Below are 11762 nucleotides of genomic sequence, written 5' to 3' on the forward strand. Positions count from 1 at the left end.
GGCTTCTAATACTACTTTCCAGTAAAAAGAACCACAGTGCTTTGGAAAAGTGGCTTTTTCTAGGATTCAGGCAGGAAAATACACAAAATGAGCCTGAGTCTCTCTTAGAACCAGAAAGTAAGGAAGTGCTAAAGAAATCCACAGTGATGGGGCTATGTCAATGGAACACAGGAGCCGAATGAAAGAGCTTTCGAATGGCCAAGGCTGAAACAATTTGAGGAACAAAATAAATGAAGTAATATTGAATTATAATCCAAACTATAAAATATTCACGAGTCCCTGCTGATATAAACAAATTATTGAATAAGTAAATGGGGGAGAATAGAAGAATCTCCTGTGCTACTTTGCCTTTGAAGACTTGAAGTATAACTCCTTACTAATTCAGGTTGGGCTGTGCACAGTGACTTCCTTCCAAAGAATACAGTGTGAAAAGGGGGATAAAAGTAACTTTATGGTGGAAAAACTTGAACAAGGCTACCTCAGCCAGGGGAACGTGAGTAACACCAACAGCGATTAAGTCATGTACCTTTGGTATGGTGTGAAGTGAACGGCACTTTGGCTCTGTGGTCCTCCTTTCTAAAACCCAAAGCAATGTCTTATCAGGAGAAAACATAAGACATATCTCAAGTAAGGAACATTTTATAAATTACCTGACCAGCTATCAAGGTCAAAACTATCAAGGTCATTAAAAACAAGGTTAGGCATTAGAAACTGAGATAGTCAAGAGGACTAAGGAGACATGATGACTAAATGTAATATATATTCTGGGTGGAATCCTGAAAGGCAAAAATGTAAAATCTAAGGAAATCTGAATAAAATAGGGGCCTTAATAAAATATCTACATTGGTTCATTAATCGTGACAAATAATTAACAATAGAATAAACTGGTTGAAGGGTATGTGAGAATTCTCTGCACTATTTTGGTAATTCTCCTATAAATCTAAAACTATTCTAAAATAGAGTTTATTTAAAAATGATTGGCATTGCAAGACATGGTATGGTGGGGAAAAGCAATCACTTTTTGTCTCATGTGATAACTGGGCATGTTCCTTTAATTCTCCAAGCCTATTTATTATATGGAGGCGATAATCCCCATGTCACAGAATTGTGGCAATGGTGAAATGAGATAATACATTTGAGGTTCTATGTCCAGCACAGGGAAAGTTCTTGATAGCTTTTTCCCCCCTACTTCTCTCTCTCACTCTCTCCACCTCCTTCCCCTTCTTCCTCTTGCCACATAGGGCTGAAGACAGCCTTCTGTAGTTCACTTTGAGAATAGCCCATCTGCTCATAAAAACCTTGGTTTTGGTCTCTTAAAACTCCTGCATTCATGCTTGATGATAGGACTTTTCCTGATAACATCTTTGCCTTTGACAGAGTGACTCATTGCTAACCAGGGGTTTGGGACAGGTGACCCAGGTAGGAGGTAGATGGCTGTCTGCTCGTCCATCTGGCCCCTTTCTGGTAATCACTGCTCCAAATCGAATCATTAATTAACATTCATAGAGACTGCTGTAGCAGTAAAGGACACTGAACAGGAGAAGCCGAGGCCTGAGCTTGAGACCCAGCTCTGCCTTCAGCCCTGTGCCCTTGGGAAGGCTCCACTTCCCTAAACCTGATGTATTCATCTCTAAAACGGGGAAGCTAATGGCCTTGTCTCTTTCACAGGTTGCGAGGACCAGTGAATAAACACAATAATGACAGCTAAGACTTGCTGAAAGCTTATGGCATAGTGAACTCGGGTCTGTTTGTCCCTAGTCATTACTCTTACCCATGATGTTGGACAGTCACTTTGTCATCCTTGGAGGCTCATGCTAATTGCTTCCCCAGTTGGTGCAGCGAAATGTTAAGTCCTGGATTTAAACATCGATCAAGTACTTTCTCCATATGACTTTTGCAATGCCCCTCCACCCTGGAGTAGTCAGAGACAGGCTGGGTTCCTATGTTTTAAGGCTACACCAAGAGATAGCTCTAATCTCCTTTTCTGTTATTTGCTTTTTGGTTTCGTCATTGTCGTTAGTAACTCACTTTCTTGATTATAAGGGAATATTTTTTCCAATGCCCTTTTCTTCACAGTTGATTCAGTTTTGCAAATCAGTGTGTCACAAATTTTAACATGCATGAAATCACAGGGGAATTTTGTCAAAACGCAGATTCTGATTCGGTAGGTCTGGGATGGGGCCTGAAATTCTGCATTACCAACAAGCTACAGGAGATGCTGCCTGGGCCCAGAGAACATTTTGAGGAGAACGTGGCAGTGTGCCATTCATGGATGCACAAGACTGGCTGATGTTTCAGGTGCTGTAGAATTCTGTGAGCTGTTAACGGAGGGCATGGAACTTGCAGCATAGGCCTCTGCAGGCTCCTCAGGAAAGCTGGCTCCCTGGGTAAATTGGCACCAAGCCCAGCTCTTACACTGCTCTGTTGCTCTTTGCCCAATAGAACATAATAACAAAGCAGAAGTTTTCTTCCCAGCTACGCAGAGCATGCTCTCTGTGTTCACTAAGCTACAATGTGATAAGGGAGTCAACTTTGGCAAATCAGTGACTGGGGATAGCATGAGAATTCTCTTCTTGTGGACTTGCTTCAGACTATTGGGAGAAATATACAACATCAGTGAGAGCGGACTCACAGTTGTCACATTATTCTGTCTCATTTCCCTTCGTAGCCTGTAATTCATCACTGTACATTGGACCCTCACTCAGAAGTGTGGAGCCGCATTTCTGACAATGCTGGCCTTTGTCTGAGGCTCTGGCCAAAGCTTCAGGGATGTGAAGTGATTAACTAAAAAGGAATTTGGAGAGTACCTGAGGGTTTCAATATCCAGGTCATGCCTGACATCAAATAACTGAGAATTTATTCTATAAAATGTCAAGGCAATTATGGGCCTATGTCATTAGTTTTCTCTCTCAACCACCACTCTTTCTAAATCTTAAAATGTCTCCTGGGTAGAAGGTAATAGCAGAAACAGGGACATACTTAGGTCATAGGCTTAGGCTCCACATTCATTTTTTTTTTTTTTAAAGTTGAGTTTAACTGACCTTTTAGTTCTTATTGAATGTTTTTGATTTAAGTCTTCAGGGCAGGAAACCAACAATTCCAAGAGAATAAAACCCTGAAAATGGTTCCAAGCAATGTGTTTTAAATGCCCCAAATTATAATTACGGAAAAGCTTTCATTGCACTGTTGTACTTTGAAGCAGATCTTTGATGCATCCAATACTCGGTGTATTGAAAAAGAAAAAAAAGGAAACTCTGTCTCTCCAGTTCTTCCATGAGCATGTGGATCGTCCTATATCTTGACCAATTGTGCAAGTTGTTTTTTGCTTCCTGAAATTCTTGCGTCCGATTGGGCATACCAGTTCTGGAATACCAACCTCCATATCTCTCGTCAATCTTACCCCTTCCACCCCTTGTTCACCTGGCCAGCTTAGTCCATGCTAATTTGTCATTTTAACCTCTTCCTCAGGCAACAAAACTGGATATAGATAGACCAGTCAGGTAGCCAATAGGATTGAGTGGAAATGTGCTTTGTGTCAAGCTTCGCCTATCAATAATAACATTATTGGCTAGAAGTGCCTGAGGGAACTCGCCTGGGCCCACTCAGAGCCCTCACAGACACCTTCCTTTTAGGAACCTAAATTGTAGCCTATTGTCCCTTGTTGTTCTTACTATGATTGCAAGACACTTTTAGTAATAGCCATTGGGAAACTGAAAAGTTTTATTACTCAGAGATCCTGGAGGGTATACAGCACACTTGGGGCCACACAGAAGGGTTGTGGGATGAAGAAGTAGAGAGAGAAGGAGATTAAGAATGAGATTGAGGGAAAAGGTGGGTTTCGGGACACTGTACCTGTCAGGTGACGGTAAGCCGCAGTATCCGTGGGATCATCCAGAATTATAAAGCTATGTGCAGAGATTTGAAAAATGGCAACAAATGAAAGTGTCAGCATCTTTAGTTCAGTGTCCTTGGCTGTGGAGTATGTAGATACACTGGTAACCTGAGAATCCTCTGCAAGAACCATTTAAAAATGCTTGGAACTGCATGTTAGATAATTATACAAAATTCCAGAGTGCAACATGGGGATCCCTGATAGTTCATGAGGCCATTTATTTCTTGTTCAGTTTACCTGGATTTTTGTTTCAATTTATACCTTCCATGAAAAAGTACAAATTCAGAAGGATAAACAGGAAACATGGGAAGGCCAACGGAAATGCTTTAAAGTACTTCTCTTTAATCACTTTTGTATCCAGCTTCCTTTGATTTGTGGAACTTATTATTTTATAGAGTATTTCAACATTCCTTATGATTTGGAAAGAATGCCAAGATGGTATTTGCAACTGGCAAGATGCTTTGGTTTGCAGCGATTGAAGATACCTGGCACTATTTCTTACATAGGCTCTTGCACCACAAAAAAATATATAAATATATTCATATTCATCATGAGTTTCAGGCTCCATTTGGAATGGAAGATGAATAGGCACATCCCCTAGAAACCCTAATTCTTGGAGCTGGATTTTTCATTGGAATTGTTCTTTTATGTGACCATGTAGCCATGTAGTTCTTCTTTGGGCATGGGTGACCATTTGTTTGCTAGAAACTAGTGATGTCTACGGTGGTTATGATATTCCTCTCAACCCTTTAAATCTCATCCCATTCTATGCTGGTTCTCCACATCACGATTTTCACCACGTGAACTTCAATGGAAACTATCTTTCAACATTCACATGGTGAGATAGAATAATTGGAACAGACTCTCAATTTATTGCCTACACTGAAAAGATGAAGAAGATTAAGAAAAAGACTGAATAAATATCTATGTAAACCTTCCTGAAGATACACATTTTCCAGGATTAAAACTAGTAGCTAACATTGCTTCTGGGGAGCAGAAACAAACATGTGTCTTGGCTGCTAAATGATAAAAAAAATTAACAGCCTTTATCTTCCTAGTGGGATTTTTTTCTACTTTTCATTCAAGTTCTGTATGTGTAGAAATAAGAAAGGAAGTTTTAAAGGCCTTGTTGCTAACTTTACAAAAAGGTTTACGTAAAGTAAATGGAAGAAGGATTAATCTGTCTTTCTCCTCCAGTAATACTCTAAGGCCTGAAGTTGAGATTGGTTTTTAAATCTTTTAAATTTTTAGTGGCCATTTAAAAAACTCTTAATAGTGGATGTTGGCCTCATCTTGAACTTTAACATTTTTTAGAATTTGCCTAAACATCAAAATATGGGTTGAATCAATTGATACAATGTGAGTGGGGCTGCAAAATTAGGAGTAGCCAACACCAAGAATTTCTACTCTTGTCTAGAGCTGACCAATTTAGGGTGATTTTCTTTGAGAAGTTCTTTTGGGTCTCAGTGTACTACTGGCATTTATAAATTAAAGCAATTCTGAATTGATGTAAGTGGAATATTTTAGTCTAAAGGTTTTCAGGTTTCTAGAATTTTTTTTAAAAAACGAAGCTTTATTTCTGCTGCTTACCATTTAATATTTGAAAATCAGGTTTTTATTAAATTTAAAGCTGTATCTTGAAATTTTGTGAACCGACTTGGTATATTTGCACTTTGAGTTACTAAAATAAATGTGATTTTTTTTGTGTGTGTCTGATTATCTGGTCTCCAATTTTGAACATCAACTATCACCTTTTATTTTTTATAAGAAAAAGCACATAAGTCATTAAATTATTAAGTTTTATAATAAAAGGGATCATTTTATTTAAGAAAAAAAAAAGAATGAGTTTGAGAGAGAGATAGCAAGCACGGACCTGGGATTCTGCTTTTATGGGGTCGAGGGTGGGGTGACTAGGGTTTCACAGGTTCATTCTTTATTGGTGAGTTTAAAACATAAGAGTGGGAATCACTTATACGTGTAATCGAAGGAACGAAAAGAACAAACTAATAGAAAACAGATCCGTAGATACAAATTCGTAGAGGACAATCTGGTGAGGCCAGAAGGGAGGGAGGATAGGGAGTTGGGAGAAAGGGGTGAAGGGTTAAAGGAGTACTAAATAGAGTTGATAGATGGTCACAGTGATGGGGAGCACGGCATAGGGATGCCGTCAGCAGTAATGTAATGGCTATGTGTAGAGCCAGAGGGGTGACAGAGTAATGGTGGTGGTGGTGGTGGGGGGGTCATTTCATAAACTATAATGTCTAGCGAAAGTACTGTATACTTGAAACTAATAATAAAATAAAATGTAATTAAAAAAAAAAAGAGTGGGAATTAAAAGCATGATAAGGGAAAAAACAAGTGGTCAAAGGACAATGATCTAAGTCAACCAGAGACTAAAACAAAGGAAACTTCAGGGATGAGGCCGCCTGGCTCTTTATCTAGTTGTGCATCTGGCAATGTGTTCATTGGAACTAGCTGTCTCCGCAATCAAAAGCTTAATGTCAAGCACTTGCATTGCAATAGTAATAAAAGAAAGAAACCAATTGTCAGGGGCTTAAACTACAGAATGAAATATCAGTGGGTTGACAGATTCAGATGGCCAGAAAAGAGACTCTGTTTGTCATAAAGGTTCTTCCCAGGGTGTGAACAACGGGAAAAATGGTGAGCAGGTGTATGTTTGACTCCAGATGTCAAGGTCACTCTTTCAAAATCTTTATGCACTCACTAGTCTGTTCTAGAGTTTCTGTGATTTACCATTTTTTTTTAATGTCCCTGTTACTAGACTTGAATTCCTTTAGAGGACAAGCATGTCCTGTGCTTCATTCATTCATTCATTCATTTATTTTTATTCCAGCATTTAAATAGAGCCTGGCTCCAAACAGGTATTTATCATTTGCTGACCAAATGTGTAAGGAATGACAACTCGATAAAAAAATAATAAAAAATACTGGCTTCTTTGAAAATTTTTTTGGTAGGGCATTTTAAATTAAGCAACTGCTAGCCTTTCTTTGCATGAAATGTTGGCTTAAATACTCTAACTTTTATTGTGCTGTTTGACCCCAAGTTTAAAACATGATATACATTCTTAGAACTCTATACTTTGAGGAACTTCAGATAGTCAAAAATCATACCACCAATTGTTAAGGAAAAGGACTGTGGACTCAAAGCCACATTTGCTGGCTGTAGTCCATTAGGATGAATAATATTGTAAGAAGAAACCAGTGTCGAAAGACCAAGGGGAGAGATTTCCTTCATCAGAGGGTTATTCATGCCAGAACTGCCAAATGAAGGACCATAGTATCATGCGGAATTTCTACACAAAGATTACTAAGAATATCAAAGATTCAGGAGTAGCCCATGAAAATCAAGCAATCCAATTACTACCTAACCTTTTAACTTGTTGCTTTTGTACTTTCGTTGAATAGAAATCAACTGTTATCTCTGAGGGACTCCTCGTTACTAAGGAATGGTTAATTATAATTAGCTATCTAGAGCCACAGGGAAGGTGAAATTTTGAATGTCCTATCCCCTGAAAATGAAGTATTTTTATTCCCTCTCCTTTCAGATGGAAGGTCAATTGTATTTTGCTAAAATGAAATCTGTTCTATGTCTTCTCGTTTGGATGTTGGCTTTCTGCTGTGTAGTATTCACACAGGTTATTCTTTTGAAGCCTGGAAGAACAGATATTACCCGAGTTGATCATCCAGGTAAGACTGGGAACCAGAATCAGGAAGCTAAGCCTTAGCCAGGGGGGCGAGAGAGAACCTGTGTGTCTCTCGGGCCTTGTTGTTTTGTCTGTGTGTGGGTTAGACCAATGGTGTTTTACTGGTGCATCCTTATTAGTTGTGAAGCGTTTGCTCTTTAGGTTTTTTGACTCATCTACAAGAATGTCTCTGAATTTTTAACACAATTTGTGGGAATTATTGTAGGCGAAAAAGAAGTTATTTTGGTACAGAAAAGAGATGAAGTACAGGTCATCAGGCCATGCTAATTAGACTGTGACACACTGAAGGTTTAGATTTCCCTCATGAAGGATGTGGACCAGGGCTTTGGAAACTGAAAAGGCCTATGATAACTTTTGGAAAGAGCCATTAGTTCTGTTGCTTTACTCCAGTTTGGAACCTTGTCTCAGATTTTGCTCATATTCAGTGAATTCGTCGTGGATGTTTCGAATTTTACTAGTTGTCTCAGCTCGGTGAAGAGGGTCTGTACATTGGTTAGTGTGATTCTAAAGCTAGGACCTGTGAGGAAAAGCTAGGAGGCGATATAAAGAAGGACTTAATACTTCACGGTTCTCAACAGCGGCACACGATATTCAGGAGGAGAGTTATCCCCTGGTTGCTGGCCGAGTGCAGGTTCAGACACTGTTTCTTAAACTGTGACTATGACCTACAGTAAGAAATACATTTTACACCTGACGTGAACAACGTCCCTACCACAGGTGAAGCACTCTAATTTCTGTTTCATTAAAAAAAAAGAATAAGTGCAGGTTCGTGACCCAGGGGTTTGGAGGTCAGCAGCAGTTTGAAAAACACTGGATTAGAGCCTGGTCACTCCAGTGTCGTCATCACCTGGGAGATTAGAAATATGGACTCTTGGATCCTCCCTGCACCTACTGCAACAGAATCCGCATCTAAGGTGCAGATTAAAGAGTAATCCAAGTTAACCACAGTGACTCACTCTCATTCGTATTCTAGTATGTGGGAGCGAAGGGGATGGAGACAGCAGATGCTTTTTACCTGTAGCTGGGGTCACAAGAAAGCAGAGCTGAGTCAGGTGTAGATACAGTATCTCTCAAGTGTGCCGTAACGGAGTAAAGGTTCTGACATCAGGTCTAGCTGTGTTAGGGACCCATGAGTGGTGGGGAAAAGATGGCCTTTGTCACATGGCAGCTGGCTAGGAGCTGGGCACTAAGTCCAACCCTTAAATCAGTGTATCTGTTATTTCCCTTCTGTTATCCCCAGTCTTCAATAAAGTTTGCCCACGTTTTCTAGCTCTGTCCTAACTATGCTTAAGGGAATTAGGGACAAAGTCTGGAGTTGACACTGGCTATAACATTTGAAGGGGGAGGGAATCAGTTTCATGATAGCAATGGTACCTCCTGAGATGTCCTTAAGGGAAAGATGAGTCACATAGAACAATGAATGGCATCATGAGACTCAGCAGTCCTGACCCATAGAAGACATTGTCCCCTGACAACTTCAAAGACTCTGTGGCTGTGCTGAGAAGGCTGGTGGCCTCTCTATCAATGTTTTTTAGCTTTGTGCCCCACTGAGGCTTTTAAATTCTGTCACTGCATATTTAGTCTGAGTATTTACAATGACCATCGATTCACAGCTAGGTCCTCTTAGGTTCAGAGATGTGTAGTTCATTTCTAGCTTTTGAGACTTCTAGAATGACCATGTTTTAAACAGTTACATGCATAGAAACAAAGTAAGACACAAACAAAAGTCAAAAGCTCTTTTAGCTCCCCCACCCCACACAAACATACCCATTCATTACTGGAGTGAATCTGGCTCTTGTATAGTGTTACCACTAACATTAAACATGATGAGACTGTGTAAATGTTAAAAATTAAATAACTGTCTAAATATGAGGTCTGCGTTGGGCTTGCAGCCCCAGCCAATGCCTTCTATGCCACTGCTGATGACATCCCGTAGAGATCTCCGTGAGATCACAGTGATAGCCAAGACAGTCTGGATTCCCACATAGCGGATTCAATCATGTGATAGTTTATCACGAAGCAAAACATACTTCAAAGCAATTGCTTTGATGGCAAAATTTCACCCCTTCCACAAAGGATTTTTAGTCCTCCTGTCAGCAGACCCGTGCTGTCTAAATGTCAATATGGCAAAACACATATTAACTTGGAGGAAAGAATTTAGAACATTATTTGGCACATTCAGGTTCCCTAAACTGACATTTTTGGTCTGTTCAGATCTTTGGAGCTAGTATATTTTGTGACCCCAGTATATTATCTGTATAATGACATCTTTCCAATTTGTGCCTTTCCTTGCATTGTAAGTATCGGATAAGAAAAAAATATATTCTTTTCCACTTATAGTATCTTCTGGAATCTCACAATTTTCAGACTTCGGAATTAATTTTTTCATATAGATGTGAGGGTTTTTTAAAAAAAGCTATCTTTTAATACATTGTTCACTCAGCAAAATCCTGAGTAAAAGCAGGCAAGAATGGTAACCAAATATTTAAAAATATGCAAAAGTACCACTTCCACTTCCTCTCAGCAGTGCTGATATTTCTCAGCGCAAACCTGCTCTAATTACACTTCAGTTCTGAAATCAGACAAATTTGATAAAAGTAGAATGATTCTATTCCTCATGAAATAAGACAAATTATGCTTTGAGAGAAAATAATTTGCTATAAAGTAAAAATTGTTTTAATATTTGTATCTTATAATAAAACCACGACATGTTTATAAACACTCTCAAGCATCTTTACAGTGGGGCCATCGCTGACACCTGGAAACGCAATAAATATGCACGGACACACTGAGTATGAAATATACATCTTGATTTTATAATCGTGTGTGCTTTATTTTTACACAAATGGAATGGAAGTGTCGAATATTTACACTTAACAGGAGTGTAAGCTGTGCAGTGTCTCTGTAAACTCCAGCCCAGGCAAGGAGTATTTCCCCCTCCCTCCCATCCTGCACTACAGCTCGATGGAGGAACATCCTGTCGGAGAGAAGCACAAAACTGTCATATTGAAAGGCTCTAACGGGTACAGCCTGGTGCACTCGGAATTTAAGACACACTTAAGAAACACAAATTCAAAAAGGAGAGAAGAAAAGTTTGCCATCCCATTGGGAGTCAACCTTGCCATTGGTTGTCTGTCCTCATGAGTTGCTAGGGAGATTCTGAATTGTACCTTTTAGATGACCTTTGTCTCAATTGCCCACCTGTCTTAGCTTGTCCTCAGCTGCTACAAGAAACTGCACAGCTGTACAAGATATGATTTCCAAAGCACAGTTTTCAGTGAGGAAGGATATTTACAGACTGGGGTGTGTGTGTGGGTTTCCATCCACATTCATTCATACCCATTGTAGTATGTGTACACATGATACACATACCACATATAACATACATACACATAAGTAAAATGTATATCCACAGAATTCTTTAGAGAGTCCTCTGGCAAATCAGTTGTCACAGGGGGTACTCCACATGCTTTAAAGAAAATGTCCTCCTTTTTTTTCCCCCCAAGAGTGACAAATTACTATGATAAACTTAGGAACTATCCTGAGTCCTTGACTTAAATATTTTTGAAGGAATTTAGGCAGGACCAAGACAGGAAAAAAGAGATGTTATTTCACCAGCGAGTCCGTTCAGCCTTACCAGGGCAATCACCAGCTGAAAAGCAGAGGGGGCTTCATATAAAAATGGGAAAAAGAAAGCTTATGAATGGGAAAAAAATGTCTCTCTCCAAATCAAGGCGATGGCATGGCTTCGATGAGAAAGAAGAGGTTTGCTGTCAGAATAATTGTTGGGGCCAGTCTGCCTTTAGTGAAAAGAAGTGTCCTTGGAGCCACGGGATGGTGCTGGGAGTGGGCTCGCTTTGGACCAGCCTTCAGGCAGAGGCACCCAGGTGCCGGCAGGGCCCAGAGCACATGCAGCGTCACTGCTAGGGCAGCGGTGCAGGCTGGCTCAGTGAGGCGTGCTGGAGCTGCTCCAGTTCAGGACCTCACGGTCAGCGTTGCTTTCTGGGCTGCGCAGGTGAAACGGTGCCCCAAAGCATTTGTGTCATTAGTCCAATCTATGGACTTGCTGTCTGAATCAGCCATGAGCCCTTATAGGACAGAAATATTAAGAAGCAGGGTATGGCAGAGGAGATGATCAGAGATGCG

The 11762-nt window shown here is 40.0% G+C and overlaps 1 pseudogene; it reads left to right on the top strand.

The window, feature by feature from the left end:
• Window positions 1–3926: 3926 nt before the first annotated feature.
• LOC102885816 lies at window positions 3927–4812 on the top strand (annotated as a pseudogene).
• The last annotated feature ends 6950 nt before the right edge of the window (window positions 4813–11762 follow it).

Source organism: Pteropus alecto, unplaced genomic scaffold (assembly GCF_000325575.1).
Source record: "Pteropus alecto unplaced genomic scaffold, ASM32557v1 scaffold7, whole genome shotgun sequence".
NCBI lineage: Eukaryota > Metazoa > Chordata > Mammalia > Chiroptera > Pteropodidae > Pteropus > Pteropus alecto.